This window comes from Acinonyx jubatus, chromosome D4 (genome assembly GCF_027475565.1).
Source record: "Acinonyx jubatus isolate Ajub_Pintada_27869175 chromosome D4, VMU_Ajub_asm_v1.0, whole genome shotgun sequence".
Lineage (NCBI taxonomy): Eukaryota > Metazoa > Chordata > Mammalia > Carnivora > Felidae > Acinonyx > Acinonyx jubatus.
The window spans coordinates 20,362,821-20,390,762 of record NC_069391.1 but is presented as its reverse complement, the minus strand read 5'-3'; the positions used below and the strand labels follow the sequence as shown (position 1 = coordinate 20,390,762).

General features: G+C 44.3%; 1 long non-coding RNA gene across 3 annotated transcripts in view; it reads left to right on the top strand.

Moving 5' to 3' along the window:
- The window catches only part of LOC128312132 (uncharacterized), a 69,841-nt gene that overhangs the window by 17,554 nt on the left and 24,345 nt on the right, over positions 1–27,942 (top strand). Inside the window, exon 3 of one of the 3 annotated variants that reach the window (XR_008291034.1) lies at positions 23–2,194. The exons of the other annotated variants lie outside the window; for them this stretch is intronic. This is a non-coding gene — a long non-coding RNA (uncharacterized LOC128312132). Of the gene's footprint in view, positions 1–22; positions 2,195–27,942 lie in introns of those variants that run through there. 3 annotated transcript variants of the gene reach the window in all.

Sequence of the window (27,942 nt, the reverse complement as noted above, 5' to 3'; positions counted from 1 at the left end):
CTTTATGTCCTTTGCCTTTGAGAAAACACAAACGAGGCATCTCTCAAGCAGAACCTGCTTCCTGGGTCACAATTTCTACCTCTGGACCGGCAGCATGATCCCCCTGTCCCCCCAGGTTGTCTGCACGAGGCTTTAGAAGATGCCCTCTCCAGCTGTCGCATGCAAAGGACTCACCTGGGTATCTCGTGAAAATGTAGATTCTGACGGAGTAGACCTTGGGACTGGGGCCTTGAGAGTCTGCACCAGCCCTGAGTGATGTCACTGTTGGTTGGCCTAGCATGTTTGGAATAGCAAGATTTACTGGCTTTTGCCTCCAGAAGTTTTCCCACTCGGTTTTGCATATGAGGATGTAGGCAGACAAACTCAAGAACGGAGGCTGGTCAGTATCTGTATAGAGCTTTGACTCTTACTTTCGTAAACCGTTCCTGCAGGGCTGCTCTCCCCCAGACTTTGCTCCTTCTTGTCCATGTCCCTTTCCCTAGCTGGACAACCGGGAAGCGATGTGTTGATGCTTGTGTGTGCCACAGTTGTGCCTCAGGTTGTCTTCCACTGTCATACAACGTAATTTCTTTTCATTTTCTTTGATGTCCCTTTTTCACTGAGAACCTGATTCAGGATACCGTGGATGGTAGCTAAGGGTAACAGCAGGCCTCACATGTGCACAAAGCTCCTTAATACCCACAAGACAGTAGGGGTAGAGGCTATGGGCCAGGGCTCCAGAGTCTGCCCACCTACATTCAAATCCTGCCTCTGCTACTTTCTAGCTGGCCGGCCTTGGGCAAGTTACTTAACCTCTCTGTGCTTCCATTTCATCATTTGCACAATGTGGCTAACGATGCTTCATGAGTCGTTGAGAAGATCGAATGAGATAATGTGTGTGAGGCACTCAGAACGGACCTGACATATAGGAGGCCCTCGATCACAATCGGTGATGTTATAATTCCTCAATCCCATGAGGAAGCCGAGGGAACCCGAGGCTCAATGAGGAGAAGTGAGTCGCACTCAGGATTCCACATCAAGAATGGTGGCACAATTGGGACCAGATCTGACTCCAACTCCAGTGCTCACTGCACCCCCACCATACTTCCAAATGCCAAGTTTTATTACCCTAAGATTTTAGCACAGAGTGTGGCTGCTTTCCCAGCGTTTGACTGATCTTTTGTTTCCTTTCCTTCTAATGGAGCATTTCCAGCTGGGGTGATTCATGGATCTGGGACCGCATGGCTCCCATTAACTTCGAGGAAAGTCATAAGGCAAAACCCACATCAATCAAGCTTCCAAATTATTCATCTATCTTTACAGGTGACACGTGGATTAAGACGAACAGGGAGTGAAGTGGGTATCGTACAATAACTATTTAGATTTATGAAAATTGCCTAAGAGCTTATGCCAAGTCCCCACACTGAACTTTGTTTTGTTTTCACAAGGTTGAACTTTAGGGATGAGAGAGAGGATGTCACAAGAGAATGGCCTTGAAGCTTGAAGTCCGAGGGGCTGGGACTCCCAGCTTCACTACTAGTTAGACTTGTGATTTTTGAGAAAGGCTTTTAACCTCTTAGAACCTGTTTTCTCGTTCTGTTATTATTCATCCTTACAATAAACCAAGGAGTTAGTTACTATCCCCATTTTACAGATGTTGAAACTGAGGTACTGAGAAGTTAAGTGACTTGATGGTGACCAAAAAATAAAGCAGCCTTCGAACCCCCTATATTTGAGTCCAGAAACCTATGTCCTTTTACCACTCTAGCCCATAAATGAAATGACAAGTCTAAAAACAGCAGGCGCTGTGTAGGAGCTTAAGAAACCTTTACTCAATCTGAATCTTGAGGACAAAACTCATGTCATATTAATCCCTTCTTCTCTATTGTACCTTTGTACTTAGTAGGTTCTCAATTAATAAGAGTTGAGCTGCCTTATTACCCCTCTGGAAATGGTTCTGTTTTTATTTAATAATTTTCTTAGATGAATTTTAATAGGCAGACCACAATGCTTCTTGTACAATATCTTCTGGACTGTGAGGCGCGGGCATTCATTATTTTATGAGACGCATATGTCATGCATAACACAGCCCTTTTCTTAAACCAACACAACATGCAAATAGAAATTTCATGTAAAATCACATTCAGACAGTCTCAAAGTAGAAACAGATGTCTGAAAAATATGAACGCCAGGCTTATTAAATATTTTATCATCAAATATTTCATACATTTCAAAAATGTCATCTGTGAAAACACAGAAATACCGCCTCAGGAGAACCAAAATATTTAATCACTTTCAAGAAATTCTTAAAAATAAGTCTTCACCTCAGAACTATTCCAGGCAGAGAACAAATTTCCAGGTGCTGCAAGCTATATTTATTATATTTTCATCAAAATCAGTAACCTAGTTGAAGGAGATACAGTAATCAGTAAGGTCATTATTAGGTAAGATAATGACTTCTGAATGAATTCTCTCATTAATCTCATTACAAAATGGTAATGGTACCTGACTAATCATGCCGGAGGGGAGAGCTGTGTTGAATCAGAGCAAAATTAAGGCTGTAATCACAGAGCTGCTCTCTCCATTTCTTCATGTAAGCTTCGCTTGGGGTTTAGGGGCCGGTTTGAGGTTCCTCTGACCCGCTGGACTGCCGGTAGGGGGGTGCCTGGTGTAGCTAGGGGCGGGGTGAAGGGCCTTGGACAGCAGCAGTAGGGAGAATGTCCTCTCCCTGCCTCTGTCCTCTACTTTCTGTGTGACCTTGGACAGCTCATGCCTGTCTCTGGGCTCCATTTCCGGTTTCCCTGACTTAGTCTCCTCTTCCACCCTTGCCTCTTAAACACATATGGCAGATCACATCACTCCCACAATGGCTGCCCATCTCACCCCAGGAAGAAACCAGATTCTCACATGGACCACGCACCCTGCATGATCTGCCCCCATTGCCTTCCGGACCTTATCTACCGGCCTCCTCTGTGACTTGCTTCGCTTCAGCCACACTGACCTTGCTGTTTCCTCTGCCTCTCACTTCATGTATCTGCAGGATTCACCCCCTCACATCTTTTCACGTCTTTGCTCCAATGTCCAATGTCACCTTCTCAATAATGCCCACCTGACCGCCATATTGAACACTGCAGTCCATTCATCGGTATGCCAATTTCCAACTACATTTTCTTTCTCCACATCCTTGTCGCCTCCCAACACGCTATATACTTTACTAAGTTTCTTGGCTGTCTCCCCCCACCCCCCACCCCCACCGGAATGTAAGCTCCACAAGGCTAGGATAGTCGTACACTCACACATATGCCTGGCACACAACCAATGAGCAATAGCTCTTTGATGAATGTGGAATGTATCACATGCTTGTGGGTTCCCAACTTTGCTGGACACTGATGGAGGAACCCTGTGTGTGAGACGATTGGCCAGGGATGACGAAGCATACGTGCTACAGTAAGGCCCAGTCTGGCGGTAAGGCTGGCTTTGCTTTTCCATCTTGCTAGAAACTGGAGCCACGTCAAGCCCCTTTATTTCCATGAGGACTGGCTGAGAACACACGTGGTGAGTTGCCAATGTTGAGTCAGACAAACCCCAACAGACAGGAGAGTTGAGTCAAATCTAGTCTGATGGAATTAACAGAGACGAAAGGGAGGCCCTGTCCTGAGTCTCAACCCCAGGATAGAGGTCCAGTGTCAGGATGATGGGGCTCCGCAGCAGGAGGCATGCAGAGACCCCAGGGGGTTCAGCAGATGGTGACTCCAGATGTTTGCACAGACTGCTCGTGACCAATGCAGGACAGGTAGCAATCTCCTGCAACCCTCCCCGGTCACAGCACACAGAAACCGGTCAGGCAGTGGTGTCTTTGTTCACACTGCGCCGATGAGAGAATCTGGAACGTGACTGGTACTCACAGATGCTCAATGAGTGTGTGAAGAGCCTCTGGATTGAGGCTTGAATATGTTTGTTTCTGCGTGTCCCATTTTACAGGAGGGCAAAAATAAACCGTCCAGTGCTAACAAGGAGTCTAGAATCCGTATCACTGAAGGGAGCAGGGAAGATCCAAGGATGTTTAACCTGGTCAGCAGAAGGCAGGATGACAGTAAGCCTGGGCTTCCATAACTGCAGGAACAGCATGTAAAGGCTACGTCATTTGTATGTTATGTGGGCTTTAGAGCATGGACTGCAGGTAACTGGCCCCAGTGCCACCACACCACTGTCAAGTCTGGGGCAAACATCACTAGCTGATCATGAATATTTTCCTATTAAGCCAGACCAAACCTCAGAATCCTTTTCAACACAGTGCCTCAAATTCTCTCCACCAATTGAATGGAGCTGACATATAAGAGAAACCCTATTTGTGAAACTTTATCTAGAACATAAGGCTAGACCAATGATGGAAATTCCATTAACATTAAGCGAGAACATTTTGTGGGGGTTTTTTGTTTTTCTTTCCTTCCTTCCTTCCTCCTTCCTTCCTCCCTCCCTTTCTCCTTCCTTCCTTCCTTCCTTCCTTCCTTCCTTCCTTCCTTCCTTCCCTCCCTCCCTCCCTCCCTCCCTCCCTCCCTCCCTCCTTCCTCCCTCCCTCCCTCCCTCCTTCCCTTTCTCCTTCCTTCCTTCCTTCCTGAAAGAGAGAGAGAATGAGAGTGCATGCAAGCAGGGGAGGAACAGAGGGAGAAGGAGAGAGAGAATCTTCAGCAGACTCCACGCTCAGCATGGAGCCTGACGCAGGGCTCAGTCTCGCGACCGTGAGATCATGACCTGAACCAAAATCAAGAGTTGGATGCTTAACAAACTGAGCCACCCAGGTGCCCCAGGAACATTTTGTTATAAGCAAAGATGAAGTAAGTTTCCCTGGGGGCAATGGTTTTTCATCACTGCTCAAGAAAAGGCTGCTTCTCTCTCTTCTTTCCCACGGTGTTGTCTAGTGGCAAGGAAGGCATCCAAGTCCTCGTTGGTATGTGGTGAACACATTTCAGTGTGGAGAGTTCAGACCACGAGTTACATCCAACAGGGCACTTTAACAGCTAAGGACTAAAAAATATCGATAATTATGTGATTCACCATAGAGGCATTAGCTAACACTACAGTGGCCATCATGTTGCGATATAAATGTATTGAATCAGTATGTAGATACCTTAAATGTACACAATGTCATATGTCATTTAAATCTCAAAAAGAAAAGAGCTAAGGACAGTGACTTCAAAAACAAGAAGGACAAGGCACTTCAATACAGAGGACAGTGTCCTGGAAATGCTGCATGGTTGTTCCCAGGAAGTTCTGCCTCTGTCTCCTGTTAACCAGGTCCCCATTTCAGTGGCTCTAGCTGGTACTACATCCCTTGCATTTTGGCCCAGTACTATTTAGTCTCCAGATTCTATAGTTCATCCTGTAGCTCCCTTGCTTAGGGTGCCTTTGGCCCTCACTGTGGGCACTGGTGGTGAGCTTACACCCTGGTATCCTCAGCTCTGTTCCCTGCAAAGGCATAGGAACTTTTGAATCCCCTATGGGGTACACCCAGGGAACTGGGCTCTCTCTCTCTTTGCCTAATTATAGCACACCAGAATTCCTTGAGGCTGTCCATGCTGGTGGAGAGGTGCCCCCCAAAGTAACAAAGGTAAAACAGGCCTAAGTGCACTTTGTTTCAGCCCTCAACCTGTAATATATATGGGACCTTTCTACCACCTAGTCCTTCCCTACCCCGATCCTGGGGATTTCTTTTGGAGGAGGAGCCAGGACTCTTGAGTCTCTTGTCCATATAATTCTCTCTCTGCTTCTTTCCTCACCTTCCCCTCTCTCTCTGATGGGAACTTACCTATCATATTCTATAATATAACTATAGAAAAATTCAATAGTCTGACACCTCTGGACTCTGTTCTTGATAATAAAGAAATATTTAAAATGTAAAGACTTTAATCTTTCTCAACAAAGCCTATCTTTCAAGGCTATTATCTTGCTTCAGAACTCTAGTTTGATTTGAAGTTGGGCAATGATATCCTTGGTCTAGACTCTGGGTGGTACCTAAGCCTCTGCCCTGAAGCCACAAGGCTATTGATTTAATAGATGGGGAGTTACAGAACACCATGACTCACAGAGAAGGAAAAACAGGGGCTTTTCCATTCTAAAAAGTTATTTTTCTATGGATTAACCAGAATGCACAAAAAGATTTGTGTTTAAGGGTGTCATAGCATTATGTATACAGTTTGGCCTTTCAACAACATGGGTTTGAACCATGTGGGTCCACTTATATGCGAATTTTGTTGGCTAAACACAGTACAGTAGTGTGAAGGTATTTTCTCTTCCTTATAGTTTTATTAATAATATTTCCTTTTATCTAGCTTACTTTATTATAAGAATACAGATATTATTAGAACATACAAAATATGTTTTAATTGACTATTGATGTCGGTAAGGCTTCTGGTCAACAGTAGGCTATCAGTAGTTACATCTTGGGGGAATCACAAATTATACTTGGATTTTCAACTGTATGGTGAGCAGGTGCCTCTAATCCCTGCATTGTTCAAAGGACATCTGTAATTTTTTTTTTTTTTAAGAATTTGGAAACAAATGGCCAACAAAAAGGGATTCCTAAATTTGTGATATTAAGTGATATCATAGATTATTTATTTACATGAGTAAAATTTTATAATATATTATTAGGTGAAGAGAGCACATCACAAAATGGCATTTTCTTTTTTTTTTTTTAATTTTTTTTTTTAACGTTTATTTATTTTTGAGACAGAGAGAGACAGAGCATGAACGGGGGAGGGGCAGAGAGAGAGGGAGACTCAGAATCGGAAGCAGGCTCCAGGCTCTGAGCCATCAGCCCAGAGCCCGACGCGGGGCTCGAACTCACGGACCGCGAGATCGTGACCTGAGCTGAAGTCGGACGCTTAACCGACTGAGCCACCCAGGCGCCCCAACAAAATGGCATTTTCAATAGCATAACCTTTTGTTAAAAGTATATAGCTATCTGTCTCTGAATGGTAGAATGGTAAGTGACTTTTATTTTCTTCTTTGTACATTTTCATATTTTCCAAATTACCAGTGAACGTGTGTTAGTTTTGGGGTCAGAAATAAATGCTTTGTTTGTTTGCTTGTTTGTTTGAGGAGAAAATGCAGGTAATCCCTTGATGGGGATGATGAGGGTGGATTCAAGGACCAGAGGGAGGACGCTGGGACCGTTTTAGCTTTTTCAAGTCTGAAAGACTCTGGTTCTGGTATTTCCCCAACCTTGGCCTCTGGCCCAGTGGTGTGGTGAGAGAGTGGAAGGTCCTTCCCAGGCTTGGTAGCTCCCCAAGTCCTGGAACAATGTCCAGAGGGCCCCAGCCAGCACAGAAAATGTCTACTCCCCATGAAGCCTTCCCATCCTAGAAACACTCCATTTATTTAAGAGCCATGGTGCCACGAGAGCTTTCTGCCTGCACTTAAACCTTGAGTACTCTGGAGTTTCAATCTTTTATGAAATAGCTTTTCATTTTTCCCTCTCTACGAAGGGCTGTTACAAGCCACTGAGTGGTTCTTTGTACATCAATTTTTAATCTTGTTAAGGTGTTTTTTTTTTCACTTGACCAGTGCTCAGTTCATAAATAAAACATCAAAAATTTGTTCCAATTCCTTCTTAGGTGTTGTTTGTGTTTGTTTTAGTATGGTCTCCCACTGGGGAGGAAGAGAGCAGTGAACACATCAGTATTTGCCCGTGTCCTTTGCCTGTGTACAAACCTTCCGTGGCTTCCAATTGCCAACCAAAGAAAGCCCATGATTTTCAGCATGGCATTTAAGACCTGCCATGACTTGGCCCAAATATCCCTTCCAGCTCAGCTTCTCTCTTCCAACACACCTCCCAAGGCCAAAACCAACCTCTGTTCCAGATCATACTCCATTTCCAGTCTTCTTCCCTCTGCCCACTCTGTGCCCTCTACTGGGAATACTTGGAAGACTTGGAATGATTTCAGTTCAACATTTTGTACATGATTCTCTTGAGTTGTATTTAAGTTTCTGCCTTACAGATTTTGCCTGGTTCCTTTGTAGATAAGACTGCAGCTTAACAAACGTCGGACTTGACGTCAGAGCGATCTGGGTATGAGTTACACTTTGTGACACTAGTCAAGAATTGGCAGTTCTGCTTATTTATTTGTAAAATAGAGAAGGATGCCTACCTAATGGGGCAGTTATGAGGATTAAGTGCAAATGTATATGTAAGAGTGCTGAGCAGTGGGCATGGCATTGGTTACTTCAGTAACCATAAAATCCAAGTTTTAGACAATATTTATGCATCCAACTGCACACTTGTGCAGTGTAATAAACACCTGTGTATTCATGCCTTCGATCCAATAGTTGTTAACATCTGTCTCTTGATGCTTTATCTATCAACCTAGCTGTATCTATCCAACCATCCATGTATTATCTACATATCTGTTTATCCATCTAGATCTATATAAACTCTGTCATTGTTTTTATTTTTGTTTTTGTTTTTTTTGGCTGTAGCACTTGGAGGAGGTAGGAGACATAATGATTTTTTATGCCTCATATACCTAAAAATAAGAAATCTATAACAGAATGCTATTTTGCACCCAATAACATTAACACTAATTTTATATTGTAATCCAGTATCAAGTCCTCATTGAAATTCCTCAGTTGTCCCCCAAATATCTTTTATAGTTTCCCCTCAATCAAGAACCAATCAAAATTCATATATTGCATTTGATTGTTATAGCTCTTCTGTGTCTACATCTAAAACATCTCTCACACATGGGTCTTCATTGATTTTTGGAAAAACTTGGCCTCTGTCTTATAGAATGTGCTACAGTTTGAAGTTTTCTTTTCTGTTTTTTTATTATTATTAGAGAGAGAGAGAGAGACAGAGAGAGTATGAGTGGGGGAGAGAGGCAGAGAGAGAGAATCTTAAGCAGACTTCGTCCTCAGCACTGAGCCCAACGAGGAGCTTAATCCCAAGACCTTGGGATCATGACCTGAGCCAAAATCAAGAGGCAGTCAACTCAACGGAATGAGCCACCTAGGCAACCCTGAAGTTTTCTTATTGTTTCCTTCCAGTATAATTTAACTTTTTCCTTTACCCCTTTTATCTTCCACAAATGGCATAGACTATAGATCTTCCTGAGTGGTCAAGCATGGCTTAATTCTTTCCTTTTCATTACCAAGTTTCAAAGTAAGGAATTGGAGTAACTGTCACTTTTAGTGTTGGCATTTGAGTCTCTCTCCCTCTCTCCATAATCACTAAGGATTCATGGATTTTTAAATTAATGCATTCTGTTATTATCCGTTACTTTCATTGTTGGTTTTGATGCTTGGATTGTTCTAATTTGGCGAATGGAAACCCCTTCAAGCCAACTCCTGTGCCTTTTCTTAAAACCTCCTCCATTTCCCCCTAACATATATTGTGAAAATTTTAAGCCTCTGGAAAATTGGAAAGATTCTTCCAGTGAATACCCATTGCACTGCATCTAGATTCTACCACTCATATTTTACTATATGTGCTTGATCACATATCTGTGCTTCCATTCATTTCCCCATCCATCCATGAATTTATCTAGGTATGATGTGAGAGCCCAATTTTATGTTTTTGCAAGTGACTGTCCAGTTGGCTTATATCATTTATCTTCAATGTCCCTATTTCTCTGAGGATAATATTCTTTCTTTAATAGCATCAACTCTTCATTTCTGCTGTTTTAATTCTGTTCCTTTGATGTATCTGTCAAATTATGTGCCAATGCCATATTATTTCAATTTTAGAGACCTTACATGTTTTAACATCCAAGAGAACTAGTTCCCTTGCCATCGCTCTAAGGTTTTGTGTTTTCCTTTTGCTTGTTTCCATATGAACTTTGAAGTCAAGTTGTCTTTTTCCTGAAAAACAGAAAAATGCTAGTCTTTTTACTGCTATCAGACTGTTTACATTACCTTCGGATATAGCAAGTTTGCCTTACCTAAGAAGAATATCTATGGGGATGATCAGATTATTTTTATTATTAGAATTATTAATATTTTGAACTGTATTTATTTCCTAATATTGAACCATCCTTGCATTACTGTAATAAAATGTGGTCATATGTATTGTTTTCAATGTACTGTTGGATCTGTTGATAACATTCTATTTAGGATTTTTGTGTAGTCTTTGATAAGGTTGAGGTTGGCCTGTAGATTTCTTTTTTGCACAATATTCATCAGGTTTATGTATCAGTGTTATTTTCACTTTATGCAAAAAATTCAGAAGTTTGCATTCTTTTTTCTGTTATTTGGAGCAGTTTAAATGGCATCGATTTGCAAAGCAATGGTTGACAACATCCGGGCCTGGAAATTTTATAGAATTAGCTCTTTCGTAACTTTCTTCCTATTGTGAAAATTGATCTACTCAAGCTATCTTCCTTTGTGTCAATTTTGGTAAATGGCATTTTTCCTAGAAAATTGCCTTTTTCTTCTAGACTTTAAAATGTCTTTGCATGCAATTCTGCAAAGAGAGCTTGAGAAATTCTCATTTCAATAGTTATTTCTTCCCCAACATTCCTTATTTTGTGTATTTGTTCTTTCTGCATATTTCTCACGGGTTTAGTTGTCTATCTGTAGAGCCTGTGGGCTTTAATTTTTATGGAACCTACTAAAGTCTCCACAGTGACCTAATGTATTGTGAATTTTTGTGAATATTTCATGTGAACTTGAGAAAAAGTACATTCTCTATGTCAGTTGGGTTATACATTTTGATAGGCATACATGAGATCTACTTTATTGATTACGTTGCTTAGGGATTGTGTCCATCTTTACCTTTTGTCTACTTCATCTTTCCTGGAGTAAGAGTGATGTGCTAAAATCTCTTTTCATTAGTAGTTTCTGTACATTTCACTTTGCATCTCCTACAGTGCCTGCTTTATGTAGATTGCTGTGCGTTATTTGGTACAGCGATAGTCACAACCATTACATCTTCATTTTGAATCGCAGCCTGTAACATTATCAAGTGTTCTGCTTCGTTTCACTGAACTTCTTTGGCCCGAATTTTATTTAGCTTGTTTTAGAACAAAGTACCACTTTTCTTTCTGTTTGGCACCCTCTGGCCCAATCCTTTATGTTTACCCTTCCTGGATCACTTACTTTCAAGTCTGTTTCTTTGGAAGTCAATCTGAACATCTCTTTCTTCTAAGAGGTAAGTGCTATAGACCGAATGCTTGTGTCCCCTCAAAATTCACATGTTGAAACTTAATCCCCAATGTGATGGTATTAAGAGGTAGGGCCCTTGGGGGGCGATTAGGCCATGAGGGTGGAGCTCGTGTGAATGGCATCAGTGCCTTTATAAAGGAGACCCCAGAGAGCTCCCTCACCTTTTCTGCCATGTGAGGATACAATGAGAAGATGGACATCTAGAAACCAGGAAGCCCTTACCAGACACTGAGTCTGCTGGCACCTCGATTTTGGACTTCCCAGAACTGTGAGAAACAAATTTCTTTTACTTAAAAGCTACCCAGTCTCTGGTATTCAGGTTATAGCAACCTGAACAGACGAGGACAGAAATACTTATGATCATTAATTTTACTTGTCAACTTGACTGAGCTAAAGGATGCCCAGAGAGCTGATAAAACATTATTTCTAGGTGTGTCTGTGAGGCTGTTTCCAGAAGAGATTCGTATTCAGATCAGTAGACTGAGTAAAGGAGATGTCCTCACTAATGCAGGTGGGCACCATCCCATCCATTAAGGGCCCGAGTAGAGCAAAAAGGTGGATGAAGCATAAATTCTCTCTTGGCTTGAACTGAGACATCCATCTTCTCCTGCCCTCAGACATCAAAGCCCCAGTTATTGGGCCTCTGGACTCAGGCTGGACTTAAAACATTGGCTCCCTTGGTTCTCAGGACTTGGAGTTTGGACTGGGGCACCATCAACTTTCCTGGGCCTCCAGCCTGCAGATGGCAGATCCTCATGGGACTTCTCGGCCTCCGTGACCACACGAGCCAATCCCTTGTAATAATCTCTTTCTATACATCTACATTTTTCCTATCAAGTCTGTTTCTCTAGAGAACACTGACTAATACAATGAATTAAGTCTATCTACATTTACTGATAGGATTTAAGTTTAGATTCAGTTCTGTCATATTTTATTTATTGTGTATCTTTTGCTATGGACTCTATTTTCTTAAACTTTTACGTTTTGTTTTGTGTTTGTATTTCTTTTGTTGTTTAGAAAGGATTGTGTTTTTGTCTTCATGGTTATGTCCATACTGCTGCCTTTATTTAGTGCCCTTAGTCCCCCTCTCTTTACTTGTGTTTCTACTGTTTGGTTTGTTAACTTTATTTTTTTTTTTTATTTTTTAATGTTTATTTTTGAAAGAGAGAGAGACAGAGCGTGAGTGGGGGAGGGGCAGAGAGAGAAACACACACACAGAATCCGAAGCAGGTTCCAGGCTCTGATCTGTCAGCACAGAGCCTGATGTGGGGCTCTAACCCACGAACTGTAAGATCATGACCTGAGCCGAAGTCGGACACTTAACTGAGCCACTCAGATGTCCCTGGTGTGTTAACTTTAAATGGTATTCATTTGTTCTCAACTTTTTTTTTTAATGTTTATTTATTTTTGAGACAGAGAGAGACAGAGTGCAAGTGGGGGAGGGGCAGAGAGAGAGGCAGACACAGAAGCCGAAACAGGCTCCAGGCTCTGAGCTGTCAGCACAGAGCCCGATGCGGGGCTCGAACCCACGAACCATGAGATCATGACCTGAGCCGAAGTCGGACGTTCAACCGACTGAGCCACCCAGGCGCCCCTGTTCTCAACTTTTAGCTATGCAGCAATAACGAACTTACTCCACTTGTTTTTTTCTCTTTCCTTTCCCCTTTTTAGTTATATAATTTCGACATCTTCAAAGTAGATGATGTTTGCATACTTTCACATTTGTGAAAATCTAAGTTTTGGTCATAGTTCTGTCATTGAATAATCCAATGATCAAAATGAGTGTTTTGACCAATGTTTCTCCAATAATTTCCAGGTTGGATAAAGTTCTCCCTCTGGTAGATTCCTCAGGAAGGACTCATGAATACAATATTGTGTGAATCTTTGCATATGTGAAACTATTTCCCCTAGTCTTAATAGTGAAGAACAGATGACTGGTTAGAAAATTCCTTCCTTCCATGGTTTTATATACTTGGGTTTCTTTTTTTTTTTAATTTAATTTTTTTAATGTTTGTTTATTTTTTAGAGAGAGAGAGACACAGAGCATGTGCAGGGGAGGGGCAGAGAGAGAAGGAGACACAGACTTTGAAGCAGGCTCCAGCCTCTGAGCTGTCAGCACAGAGCCTGACGCAGAGTTCAAACTCACGAATCATGAGATCACAACCGGAGCCGAAGTTAGACACTCAACCAACTGAGCCACCCAGGTGCCCCCATATACTTGAGTTTCTTGAATGCGTTACTCTATTGATGACTAATTTTATTTATTTTAAAAAAAAATTTTTTTTAACATTTATTTATTTTTGAGACAGAGAGAGACAGAGCATGAACGGGGGAGGGGCAGAGAGAGAGGGAGACAGAATCGGAAGTAGGCTCCAGGCTCTGAGCCATCAGCCCAGAGCCTGACGCGGGGCTCGAACTCACGGACTGCGAGATCGTGACCTGAGCCAAAGTCGGACGCTCAACCGACTGAGCCACCCAGGCGCCCCCAATGACTAATTTTATATGTTCCTATTGAGATATATAGTGCCTGGATTATTGTTAACCCCTTGGTTTCTGTGTCTGAAGGCTCAGAAGATATTTTCTGGCTTCTGAACATCTAATATTTTCATTAAGGTAGAACTTGGTGTTCACTGTTCTGGGTCAGTTTCCCCAGGCATATAGGGAGGCTTTTTTAAAAAATATTTTTCTTCTTCTTAAATTTATTTTTATATTTTGAGAGAGAGCGAGCGCATGTGTGCGTGGGTTGCGAGAGCCATGTGAGAGCAAGTGAGGGTGGGGCAGAGGGAGAGGGTGGGAGAGAATCTTAAGTAGGTTCCACGCCCAGCACAGAGCCTGATGCAGGGCTCAGTCTCACCACTGTGAGATCATGACCTGAGCTGAAATCAAGGAAATCAAGAGTTGGTCACTTAACTGACTGAACCACCGACGTGCCCCCAGGGGAGACTTTTTGATATGTAAATTTATGTCTTATTTTATTTCAGGAAGTTTTCTTGAATTATAGTTTTAATGGAGAGTTCTGGTCCATTGTTTTCTTTTCCTAGTTCAAAACCCCTGATTATATTCATATTGGTCTTTGCCTATGTTCTATATCTCTCACTTTCTCTCTAATCCTTAAAACTCTTTGTTTTGGTTTTATTTTCTTGACTCTCATTTCCATCCGCTTGGTTGTATCTGTTTTCCCTTGGGTACCTCATAATTTAATCCTTATTCCTCATATGATTTTATCTTTTTTTTCCACTTATTTCCTGAGTTTAGCCAGCTTCTATTTTATGTCTTCCTGTTATTTATACCATTCCTTTTCCTAGTTTTGAACTTGTTAAAAAAACTGTTGAGCTTTAATAGCTAAAATTTCTGGTTTAATTATATTTAGCTCATGCTGGAGTTTTGTGTTACAGCTTTCCTCTCTGTCACATATCTATTGTGTGTGTGTTTTTATCGGCTAAAAAGTTCTAATTCTCATTTTCTAATTTCTTTTTTTATTTTTTATTTTAGAGAGAGAGAGAGTGTGTGTATGCATACGTGTGCACTGGTGCGTGAGTGGGAGAGGGCCAGAGAGAGAGAGAGAGAGAGAGAGAGAGAGAGAGAGAATCGCAAGCAGGCTCCGTGTTCAGAGCAGACCTCAGCTTGGCAGGGCCTGATGCATGACTTGATCCCACGACCCTGGGATCATGACCTGAACCGAAATCAAGAGCCAGATACTCAACTGACTGAGCCATCCAGGTGCCCCTAATTCCTTCTTAAACTTAGTGTGGATTCTGTGAGTTTTTAGAAATGTTTATTGTTATTTATTTAGGTGGGACCTTCCTACCATGTGAGCATAATGAGAAGGTGGAGGAGTTTGAGTGGCTTGTTTGATTCTGGGTTCGAAGGTTCCTTCCTTTGTTGCTACAGATAAAGGCAGATTCTTTAATACATCAGGTCTTTTCATCTAACTCAGTCTGGTTCTTTGATAGTGTCTTATTTGAGTATTATTGGGGGTTACTTTCTCTTTCTTTTCACTACCATGAAGCCATGTATACTGTCCTTTCCAAGAATCTTTCCTCTTCCTGGAAGCAGTACAGTCTCCAGGCTGCCACTTCTAGAACGCCATGCTTCGTGGGTCTCTCCTTTTGACTTTCCATAACCAATATTTAATTGGCCAGGTCTCAGACCCATTCTCGGTGGCGCTTTCTCACTCAGGATGAAGAAATACGTGTGTTTCTGGGAATGAGGTCTGGTTGGTGTCATCTGGGCTCTCTTGCTCTAGGACCTTGCTTGCACAGGTCTCTATTCCATGAAGACTCTGCCTGGAATTACGCTCTGCTGTGGACTTGGAATCAACTCTACTGGATGCAGATGTTTATTTTCCCCCCTTACAAGTAAGCTGAGGCTTCCAGTATTTTCTGACTCATCGTTATGGCATAGACACGGGCAAAGAGTAATTTTACCTGCTCTCTTTTTTTTGCTCAGTGAGGTTTTTAGGAGAATATATAGACAAATTTGAACTCAAGCAGCTGCTCTTATCCTTGAGAATCCCAAAGGCAAAATATAACCTTTGAAAATTATTGATGAATTGGCCAATAATTGCCAATTCAAATATGTGCATCCTTGTAAAGGAAGCACCAGATCATTCATTCAGTTAGTTTTTATTGAGCAACTATTATGTGCTTGGAGCTGTGAAAAATCTGATCTACCACTTGTCACCTGTTAAGGCCCTGAGAGGTAGCTAGTGCAAACATCAGCACACCCATTTCACACATGAGGAGATTTCCCCCTTACCCATTATTCTGTAGGCCCCTCAAACTCTTTTTTTTTTTAATTACTTCTAATTAAAAAAATTTTTAATGTTTATTTTTGAGAGACAGAGAAAGAGCATGAGCAGGGGAGGAGCAGAGAGAGAGGGAGACACAGAATCTGAAACAGGCTCCAGGCTGCAAGCTGTCAGCGCAGAGCCTGATGTGGGGCTCAAACCCACAGATTGTGAGATCATGACCTGAGCCAAAGTCGGATGTCCAATCAACTGAGCCACTCAGGCACTCCAATCTCCTCTCTTTTTAAAAAAAATTTTTTTCTTAGCATTTATTCATTTTTTTGAGAGACATAGAGAGAGATCAGGGAAGGGACAGAAAGAACGAGAGGCACACACAGAATCCAAAGCAGGCTCCAGGCTCTGAGCTGTCAGTTCAGTGCCCAACGCGGGACTTGAACTCACAAACTGTGAGATCATGACCTGAGCCAAAGTCGGCCGCTTAACCGACTCAGCCACCCAGGTGCCCCATCTCTTTTTAAATTATGTATGCATCAGGACCATTGCACCTGCCATCACCCTGGAACTGTCTGGAACATTCCATCATTGGCTTTTTTGTATCCTTCAGACTTAAATATCATTTCTTCAGTATCTAAGTAGGTTTCCTCCACACTCGCCTCCATTATTCTGTTACTCTACGTTATTCAGTTCCTTTGTAGCTCTTATCACAATTTATATTTAGATACTTATTTTTTTGGTCGTTTACTGATGTATTGTCTGTCTCTCCACTGGATTGTAAATCCTGAGAGGGCAAGGATTGTGAATGTGTTCAATTACTTCCCTCTACCTAGTACCTTTCAATGTTGAATGAATGTTGAATGATTGTTGCCCACCTCTGGTGATGGGCGGCTCCTCTCTCCATGACCGCCTACATAGCTTTGACCAGAAGGGAATTCTTCCTTTCAGGTGCTGGGAACATGGCAGGACTGCAATAAATATATTTTGAATGAATGATGCCCAGAGAGAGTAGGCAGTTAGCCCAAGGTCACACAGCAGGTTAATGGAGAAGCCAGCATTAGAATCCTGGTCTCTCAAAGCTAAGTGCTCTGTTCATTAGCAACTCTGCCTCTGTGGAGGGGTTGCTGTCTTCTCACTGGGAGTAAAAGACAGATGTTCTCTATTTTTGCCTCAATTAACCTTCTAAAAAATCTTCCTACCTATATAGGTTGGATATGGGGGAATTTTTTTTTTAATTTTTAAAAATTAAAAAAAATTTTAATTAAACTTCAGGCCCCAGTGTTCCAAAATCAGTCATGAAAACCAAATCGCTACACTTTACCAGGCAGCCTACGGTCTGACCAGAAGGGTTGGGGGGATGGTGATCGCAGACCTTCAGCCACTTCGCAATCCGTAGGCTTGCAGTGAGCACTCACCAGCTGCCAGGCACTGGGGAGGCAAAGATGGACAGGCAGGCATTTCCCTGCCCGCTGGTTGCTCCAGTGTTTCAGTCCCTTACAGAGCAGCATGTGAAGTGCTATGAAATGGGAAAGACAGGAGCTATGGAAGCCTGGAGGAGACGCCTAATCCATTCTCAGGGCTGAGGGACGGGGGCTTCCGGGAGGAGGGGACTTGAAAGGTGAGTAGGAGTTAACCAGGTGAAAGGCAGAGGAAGGTGAGCAGAACAGGAAAAGGACTCATGGCCTGATGCAGAGGGAACGGAGCACTTGAGATGATTCCCAGGGCTTCAAGATAGAACCCAGAGAGCTGGCAGGGAGGTGAAATGACAAGAGGAGGCGGGGCCCAGGTCACAGAGAGACTTGCAGGTGGTGGCAGGACCAGGGTGTGACCTTGCGTGCCATAGTTGGGGGGGATGGCTACGGAAGAGTGTTCTGCAAGGGTGTGGCCTGGACCAATGGCACCTGATGCAGAAAGGCCCTCACTGGTGATCTTGCCCAAACCCTGCTCCACACAAGGAGCCCCGCTGGAGGTTGCACACCTCTGGTGATGGGCAGCTCCTCTCTCCATGACCGCCTGCATAGCTTTGACCAGAAGGGAATTCTTCCTTCTCCTGAGCTGAAAGCCGCCTCCCGCAGTCTCCACTCAACACAGACCTGCCTTTTCTTCTCATCTCATCCTTCTCTGAGCCAGTGTCCCCCAAAGTACCTTGACCGTGATGACCCTTGAGACGCCCATGATATTGGAAGGCATTGGCCCTGTTACAAATCCTAAACTGGTTTCTTTTGGGAGCCAGAGACCACCATGCGACGCCACTCACGCCCCCCAGGGTTGCCATGGACATAGCCTCAGGTTGCTCTCCAGCAAGGACTCTGACAGAGACGCGAGTCTGGCTCGGAATGTCGTGGCCCTTGTCGGAAGTTGCTGCTTCCACCCACGGGGCGGAATGAAGCTGCCCTGGTGTCAGTCTCACTCCTGGGTTCTGCTCACCTGTATCCCTCTCCCCACTTTGCTGACCTTGACCCTAAGTGTGTGCTTTGCACGCCTTCAATCACCTCTAGGTCACCCCAGTTCCTGGCTCTTGGTTGACGTGGGCGACCCAGATTCTAGCTCCCTGTATCTTGGTCCAGACCCTGTTCCCAAGGGCCCTCTCTGGGTCCCAGCCCCAGGGTCCTTGCCTCATTTCACAGGTCTGCTCAGCTGAGCCCTGCATGACACTGCGTTATTAAGCAAATTCCACCAAATGGGAGTATGAGCTGCCAAGCATATTTCACAAGGGAAAAGGGAATTTTCATCTATCAAAAGCGCATTTATTTCAAGGGGGCCTATCACTCACTGAAATTCACAAGAGAAAGAGAGTCCCAAGAAAATCAAGGGCATTTGCATTACAATCCACCTCGATGCCCAAAAATATCCCGCTGAACATGCAGAATTTCAAGGAAAAGACTGTGTTTTGCTTATTTGCAGGAAAGAAATGAATGTTCCAGAGAAGGGGGGAGCTGAGGTTTAACATTTCAGACATTCAAAGGAAAGTGTTTGGTACATTTTGACCAAAGAACCACCTTTGGCCTTACAAATTTTGGGACAGACCCTGGCAGGGGCGGCCAAGAATCCCCACACAATACAGATGGAAATGCGTTGCACGAAGGGAAGTTCCCTGGGATGGACCAAAAGGGTTTGAAGCTGCATGATCTTGACCTCTCAGTGCCTCTGGTTCTTTGTCTTTGAATGGAGGCGATGGTAATAGATCATCCTAAGAATTCGATGTGTGCCCTGCAAACTCGTCTCTCAGACCTCCCTCATGGCTGAGGAAAGTGAGCAAGCACTTGACCCACACCGCTGTCTCCCCACCCTCCCCCCCCCAGGAGGAGGGGCAGTGCCCACAGTGGCTATGGCGAAGTGGAAATGCCTCTCAAGTTTTGTGCTTGAGGTTAAAGGTGAATGTAATTTGCATCCTGTTTCATAATATTTTGTGTTTATAACATGGGTGTGCTTAAATGATTCCCAACTAGAGGGAAAACCGAAACAACCACAGAAGACTTCCTACCTGGCTTGTAGGCTAATAGGGGGAGTCACTTTCCATAATAACAGTAACTGATGCTTACTGGACACTTCCTCTATGCTAGTTATGCTGAGAGCTTGCCAAAGATCCTTCTGTTCAGAGAGATTAAGTAACCCGCTCAGAGTCATATGGGTAGAAGGTGGCAAAGCAGGACTCAGAATCAAGCCTGCGTGACTCTAAAACCCAGGCATGAGAACAGTGCACCTGATAGTGTGAGTCTGGCCCCGCCAGGGAAAAGGCTGCCCTGAAGTGTTATGACATCCCACCAGGTGAGACTCCAGGCCAGTTTTCTGCTCTGTCACAGTATTTTAAGAATTCAGACTTAGGTGACTATATGGATTCAAGGGTTCCGTTTTTAACTTTGCTTTTATAAGCCCCATCAGTGATCTGCAAGGGAAGAGCCTCAGAAAGTGGTAGAAGGGTGCATGGTGCAGCCTGTGTTCTCAGGATGACCTTAGAAAATTCTCCATGACAGCCTCATCCTGTTGAGAGGTCCCATCACTCGCCTCATTGGTCGTTTTCTTCTCCTGTCTCAAGGCAAGTCTCAGCAGAGGACATTTCCAGTGAAGAAATCTGACTGGTGCTGAGGGTCTCTTACTTTCTGTTAAGGCTATAATTTTCCCCGTACATTCTTCTTCCCCACGATCAACTTTTCCACCAAGTTCTCAGACTTGTCTTGGGCAGTAAGTAATTGCATTTGCATTGCAGTTGTCTGAGAGTGACCAGACTGGAAAAAAAAAAAAAAAAAAAAAAACTCGGCTGGATGCCTTTAGAAATTAAATATCTGTGAGTCACATTTCCAAAGGTTTTATCCCCTCTCCTTTAATTCTGAAGTCTGTCCATGGAGAAAACTATTCAAGACTTAGGGGGCAGTTTTTATTCATTTTGCCTCCCAGCATCTGAAGCCCTTCTGGTCTGTAACTGGAGTATGGAGCCGTGTGACTGCATAGGGCTACAGATTGGCAGCAGTTTCATTTCCCCCCATTACAGCCCCCCTGTAGCGGATCCCTTACTGGCATCTCAGCGCCCCTGGCTTTCGGGATTCCTGTGGCCGTTGGAAGTCAGTCGGGTCCAAGCCCATGTCTGCGTCAGCACTTTCCCCCACCTGCCAGCAGCCAGACCTGTGATGTGTAGACCTGAAATGGGCATGTGCCATCTGCTTCCTCCTTTTGCTCTAGCATCAGAGCTCGGGGCGGGGGGAGGGTGGAGCCTTCCTCCTACTCTCCTTCTTGGACCTGATGCCTCTGGTGCTGTGGGCTGAGAGGAGAACAGGACATGGGAGGGCACTCTCTCTACTTAATTATTTTGGCTATGGGCCTGTTCAGCTGGCCGTTCTAGCTTCTCCAGCCAGCCCTGATGAAGGTCAGTGCCTTCTGGGCAGCAGCCGCACACAACGCATGTCTTTCTGTGGGTGCACCCAGGATGCTTCAGATCCAGCTCCAGCATGATCCCTCTGGTTCCCTCAGCTCCCCCTGCCCCATCACCTCCTGTCTCTGCTGGGGTCCCTTGCCTGGTGAGCAGATCTCTTGAGTGGGGTCCTGGCAAGATGGCAAGACCCTGGCCACCATGCACCTGGTCTAGTGGACATTTTGCTCTTTCTCTCCACCCTACCTTCTCTTCTCTTCTTCCTGCTCAAATAGGACCAAAGGGCAGATGAACAAGTCTTTTGCTGAACAAATACCAAGTGGGGTCATGAGGTACCTGTCTGTTTGCATGTGCCCTCAATCTCTATGAGTGAATTCCTTGGAGTCCTTCTGCATCACTTGCCTTGGGGACAGAAGAATAGCACCCTGTTCTCCCCCGAAGATGGACAGAGATGGAGGGAACACACTGTCCTTCCTGTATGTATTTCACCAATTCCCTCTCCTTCCAGCTTCTGTGTCTGCTTCGATGTGGGTGGGGGAGAGCCTGTTAAGCTTGCCTCTCAAATAGACCCTGACTGGGGTGCCTTGCCCCAATTATTCCTGGCTGTTTAGAATTCAGAGTGCTTACTGCTAACTCTTCTTCCTCAGTTTGAGACCCTAATTGCATTCCACATCCTGTTATCCGTAGTTGGAGGGTTTTCATCTTCATGAGACAGAGTCTACCTCTTGCTAAAAAAGATGAGTGGCAAAAACTCACTTTCCCAGCCTCCCTTGCAGCTAGAGTACAGCTATGTTACCCAGCTTTTGGAGTTCACATACCTAACCCCAGACTTTGAGTTAGAAAGCAGCAATAGAAAGCATTAGGGACTTTGCAGAAATTCAATATGGCAGCAGTTGGCAGCCACCATAGCTATATCCAGTTTCTAGAGGCAGCAGCGCAAGGGTCCCATGTCACTGGGGTCAGCGGTGCAAACCACAGAGTCTGTGCAGCAGCTGGGTTGGAAATGCCTTCGTGGACCTCTTCTGACCTGGGGCTCTGCTCTGGGCTGCACACACTCTGAACCCTATTCTCAGGCCCTCCTGAAAGTCCGTGGGGTGTACCCAATATTCTTTGAGCATATCTCAAATCTAGTGCCCTCCCCCATCACAGCTTAAACAAATGTGTATCAGTGTCGTTAAGAGGGCTTTCAGAGTGACTTCCTGTTTCATTACATATTTGTCAAAAAAAAAAAAAAAGATGATGAATCAAACGATGCTATTTTTGGCAAAAGTTGCTTTAAAAAAAAAAGAAAAGCCTCACCACCAACACACTGAAAAACTTGAGTGGAAAACACTTCCAGGCAAAATATCATCAGTGGCTGATGCACTAGTTACAGCTGCCCTTAGATTTTGTGGCGGCTTTGATTAGAGCTCTCCCACTTAAGCTTTGACTGCTGTACGAATTGATCCCACCTTCACCAATATCTTCGGTTTTCTTTTCTAGTTGACATTGTCCTTGATTACAAAATAATTTAAAGTAATATTGAAAAAATTTCAAGAATTTTTTTTTTTTTTTTTTTTTTTTACCACCCAGAAAATTTATTCTGGCCGAATTATTAACAGCCAAGATTATACCCAAATGTAAGGTAAATAAGTATTGATAATTCCTAAAGTTTTTACTGAGCACCTATGCTGGGCCAGATGCCAGGCTAAGTATTCATTATTTCCTCTAATACAACAGCCCTATGAGACCAGAATTATCATCCCCATTTTATAGCTAAAGAAACCAAGGCTGGCCAGACTAATAGTCTCAGTCTTTCAGCCAGTTGTTCAAGTAGATTAGCTATATTGAGGATGACATTCAGTAAGAGCACCTTCTCCAGGTTCTCTTTGACCTAAAAAGATTGGACTTTATCTACAGCGAAGGGTGTACCATCTGCTTTCCATGCTTCCCAAAGTGTGTCTGTTGTGGCTAGCCAGTTGTAAATGCAAAGAGCTTTGCTACACAGTCCATGGGGAATCAAAGCCTAGCGCAGGTGTGGCGAAACATCCGCCAGAGCCACATGGCAGAACTGGGCCACCAAGGGAGCTGCCGCTCCTTTCCTACAAGAAGCGCATTTGATTCAGAAACACGTTTGATTTGGGAAGCCACCTTTGCGACGTCGTGACGCTGCTCTAGACCCATCTCACCTCCGCTCACATCTGCACCGGCAAATGGATGCCCCCACACCTGCTCTTTCTATTTCATACGGATAGAGATGGTTACCTACTGAAAACTTACGGATGTGTGTATTTATGTGGGTTAGTAAACACCCATATATTTCCTTTATCTGTCAATTGAGAAGACCTAGAGGCAGTGGCATGTGGTACCAATGAGCACACCTCACACCCAGACCTGCTCCTACCCCTCGGGCTGGGGAGTCATGGGCGTAGAGACATGGGGGGACCACTGAGGCAGTGACAGGGAAATAATCCGGGGAACCACAGCTCTTTAGATTGGGTGAGGGGAGAAGAGCTTAAAAGGAGCCTAAGGAGAGGTCAGCAGAGAAAGGGGGTGGGGGTGGGGCAAGAGGGAACAGAGTCACAGACCTAGGGAAAGAGTTTCTAGAAGGATCAAGTGGCCTCCAGATCAAATACAGCTCAGAAGGGCTGAAGAGTGGACATGGCAGGTGACCTTGATAAGAATAGTCTCAGGTAAGCAGTGGGATCTTAGTGAGATTTTGGTGGGCCGAGAATGAAAAAATACTCCAGGCTAAGGAGACTCAATCAGAAATAAAAGGGGGGGGGGTGGCAGTGAAGAATGAGCCATGTTTAAGGAATGAGGAAGAGAGAACCAGAGTCCTTGGAATTTCAAGTTCTAGGAATTCCCAGTAGACTCTATAGACATTAGGCAACCAAGGCAGGGTGTTGAGTAGAGGAGTGTAATTAAGACAAGACAAACATTTTTTTTTTTTTTTTTATGGCTCCTTTCTGGGAATACTACTGAGATTCAGTGAATTTCTCTGAAGTGTAGTGTTTCAAGAATTAGGACCCAGTGTCTCTGTATCAGTCCCTGTTAAAACCGAGCAGGGGAAGAATTCATTTCATGTGATTACACGGAGCCAAACCATTTCCTGATGCACCTACACTTGAGACTTGGGGAGATGGGATGTGGAAGATATGGGGACTAGTAATTCTGATGAGGATTTAATTAAGAACTCAATTTTCCCAGACTTCCAATACTGACTGCCTGATGTTTCTTTAATAGGAACTGTTGATATATTCTAATTACGGTGGGTTATTTATGGGATCAGGTCTCATCTCTCTGCTCAATTATGTTTTGTTTGGGAGATTTGCGTACTTTTATGACTCTGGTTCTTAATTGAGTCTATTGTCTTCCCCAAAGATGCACTTAGTCTGGGGACCTATTCGTTTGTGGCTTTTCCTCTACCAGAGATCCCGCTACCTCTTACCTTTCTTTCCCTTTCATTGATAAACTCTGAAGCCATCGGGAAGGAGACTCCCTCCTCCCTGATTCTCAGCACAAACTGTGATTGTGCTCCTGACCTATGGCTTTGCTTTGCAGATTCACTGTATAGCCTGCCTTTATATTTTGGAGACAGGATTCTTTAAAACTGTGCCTGGGTATTAGATATGTTTGAAATTCTGAGAAAACTGAAAATTTCAGGTGCTTGGCGTCAAGAGGCACATTTGATATTCTGAACTGGAACATATTTATAGGTGTTTCTTTATGGAGGAAAGACTTTTGATTTACTGTCCTGGAGATGTTCTCGGCTGTGGGTAAATCACAATTAGGTGTTGGAAAACTGTGATATTGCTGTATTATTTTGTAGACAAGATTCCTTCCAGCATTACAAGATGACTCTGTTTCCATAACAATAGACATGGATCAACATCATTTTGAATGGCCACATAGATATTCCACGTTATGGATACATGATAATTTGTGTAACCAATTATTTTCTATTGGTGGGTATCCAGGTAGTTTTCAACCTGGGATGACTAACTTTAGACATGCATCATTGTGCACATCCATAGTTATGTCTAAAGGATCAATTTCCAGAAGGCAAACTGAAAAGTCCAAGGGGGAGTACAATGTTGAGACTTTAAAAGACTATAGACTAGCAGTCCCAACAGATCAACTAGGGCTGAGGGTCTGAGTAGGGAAATGCAAGCCTGAGGACAGAAACAGCACATGTGAATGTATGAATGCTAAGAAGTACAGTTCTGCTTCGATCTTTGCTGATTTAAGACAAAAGTGGTCATGATGAGATCAGGTTAGTGACAGAACTGCCCCCCTTCAGGTACAAAACTTCAGCTCCACCATGGTTTTCTAAATGCCCTATCCTACCTCCTCATTCCTTGCAGAGCGTGGAGCACATAGTAGGTGTGAAATAAATGCTTGTTAGACTGAACTGAGTCAGCATAGAAGTCTGTAGCCCCCCTGTTCCTTCAAAGCCCTTTCAGCCTAGGCTTCATGGTATAAAAATGCAACAAAGGGGGAGTTGGCGGTGGGGCCTGATTTGTCATAATTTTGTGATTATGAGGAAGAATTTCATCCTACAAGCATCCTCTGTTTCTGGTCATTTACATTTCCGATTTTGACTCTGTAGCCTTTCAGACATGAAGGAAATATGTAATAGAGGGAAAATGAGAAATATTAGTGCAATCATTTATCATGTTCATTGAAGAGGGTATTGATTCCATGGAATGCTCGCAAACCCAGAGATGCTTCCAGCATCTAAAGATCTTGCTCTCCCGTGACACACCCCTCTCTGTCTTCTCAGCAGGGTCATTCAAGCCCCCAGATGCTCTCCTTGGCATTGAACATGGGTGTGCTTGTGGGGACTGGGAAAAAGCCCCCCCCATAGAGGGCGCTGTCCTTGCGTTTCGTCTTCCCATCTGACCACCGCTTTAGTTAAGCCAGTAACCATTGCTGTCCTTTTCTGAGCCTACTTCCCGACCCACACAGAAGCTCATGAGGCCATACGCTGCCATTTTCTCCCTCAGTGGTCTCAGCCTGAGACTGAGAGGTCTGTAGCTGTTTTCTAGTGCTGCCATAACAAATTTCCACACAATGAGCATCCTAAAAGCACACCCATTTATTATCTCACAGTTCTGTGGGCCAGAAGTCTGGCCTCCATACCCAGCTGGCTCTTCGCCTGAAGGTCTCACCTGGTGGGGACTGGGCTGGGCTCTCATCTGGAAACTCCAGGGCAGATTATGCTTCTAAGCCCCTTCAGGTTGTTGGCAGAATTTAGTTCCTTGTGGCTGTAGGACTGAGTCCCCATTTCCTTGCTGCCTGTCAGCCAGGGCTGGGTCTTTGCTGCCAGAGGCTGCCTGCATTCTCTGCGGCTGCTTTCCATATGGTTCCATCCAGCAATGGCAGGCCGAATCCCTCTCGTGCTGCCAGTATCTCTTTCTTCTTCACTGCGTCTCTCTAATTCCAGCCAGAGAGAGTGCTCGGCTCTTAAGGGTTCATGTGGCTAGATTAGGCCACTTGAGTAATCCGGGAAAACCTCACTACTTTAAAAAGTCCCTTTTGGGGTACCCGGGTGGCTCAGTTGGTTAAGCATCTGACTTGATATAGGCCCAGGTCATGATCCCAGGTTCATGGGATCAAGCCCTGAGTCAGGCTCTGTGCTGGGCATGGGGCCTGCTTAAGATTCTCTCTCTCCCTCTCCCTCTGCCCCTCCTCTGCTCGCTCTCTCTCTCTCTCTCTCTCTCTCTCCCCCTCTCTTTGAAAAAAATAGTCCCTTTGCCATTATAACCTGATATATTCATTCACAGGTGCTAGGGAGTAGAGCATGGATATCCTGGGGCTCTTGGTCACTTTGCCCACTTCCAGGGAAGGTGACAGGAATCCGGCCTCTCTCACTGCGGTCTCTCCCGCAAGGTCTAGCAGGGGGCTCGGCGCTCCATCTGCCTATGTTACCCTTCCTCACTCTGTGGAATTCTCTCTGTAGTCCATGGTCCAGTCAGTTTAAGGGGAAATTGGCTTCTGTGCAAATAATGTCAATTATCTCTTCTTGTTGTATAACACTTTGAAAGTTCCAAAGCAAGGTAGGTGAGGAAACGGAGGCTCAACGAGGGCAAGTCACATGGGGAAAGAGGGCACTGACAGGTCATGAGGTCACTCTACAAGGGCCAGAAGTAGGTTTTAGGTCTCCAGGCTGCCAGGCCATCACTCTTTCAGAATCTGGAAAATTCCCTGCAACCAGAAGCCAAGTAGCTAAGGAACATATCTTCCAGCTTTCCAAGAGAATCCCCTGGGAGAAGTTGGCAAGCCGGTTGGAAGTTTGGCACACACTGTCGCTGGGCTCCAGCTGCTAAGAATTTGCAATGGCAGGACTCCCCCGTAGTGAATGGCACACTGGTTGTTGGCACAGCCTAAATGGAGACACCGGCTTGGACGAAGCGCCCCTGCCTTTTCCAAGCTGACACATGGCTCTGACTTGGCCACCGTTCATCTCTGGGTAACAGTTTGAAAGAGAGGAGAGAAAGTCAGAGAATCACAGAGCAGTCGAGCCAGGAGACTCTTTAGAGATGAGTTTAATCCAAACCCTTTACCTGCTCATAGAGATGGAAAACATGAGGCTCACCCTGGTGGAGCGATGGCTCAAACGGGCAGTAGAGTCATGACTAAGATCCAGCCATTCTGCTTTCCAGAGCAGAAATCCATTCTCAACCTCATGGTATTGTGGTTCTTCCTGTGCAGACGTCCTGTGGGCCTGCCCTTGCCACCCACAGCATGATGACTTATACTTGTGTATACGTGCAAGAACACACCATCTGTGTTCAGCCACACACATACGTGCACCAGCAATCTTTTTTTAAATCTTTTTTTTTTTTTTTAACATTTATTTATTTTTGACACACAGAGAGAGAGAGCATGAACAGGGGAGGGGCAGAGAGAGAGGGAGACACAGAATCTGAAACAGGCTCCAGGCTCTGAGCGGTCAGCACAGAGCCCGACGCGGGGCTCGAACTCACGGACCGCGAGATCATGACCTGAGCCGAAGTCAGACGCTTAACCGACTGAGCCACCCAGGCGCCCCCCCAGCAATCTTAATAGAATTTCTGGTTGAGAGCCTGGACTCTGGGGTCAGGTGATCTGAGTTCAGATACCTACAATGCTAACCTTGGGCAAGTTACTGAACCTCTCTGTGCCTCAGTTTCCTCATTTATAAATGAGAATGATGATAGCACCCAGTTTA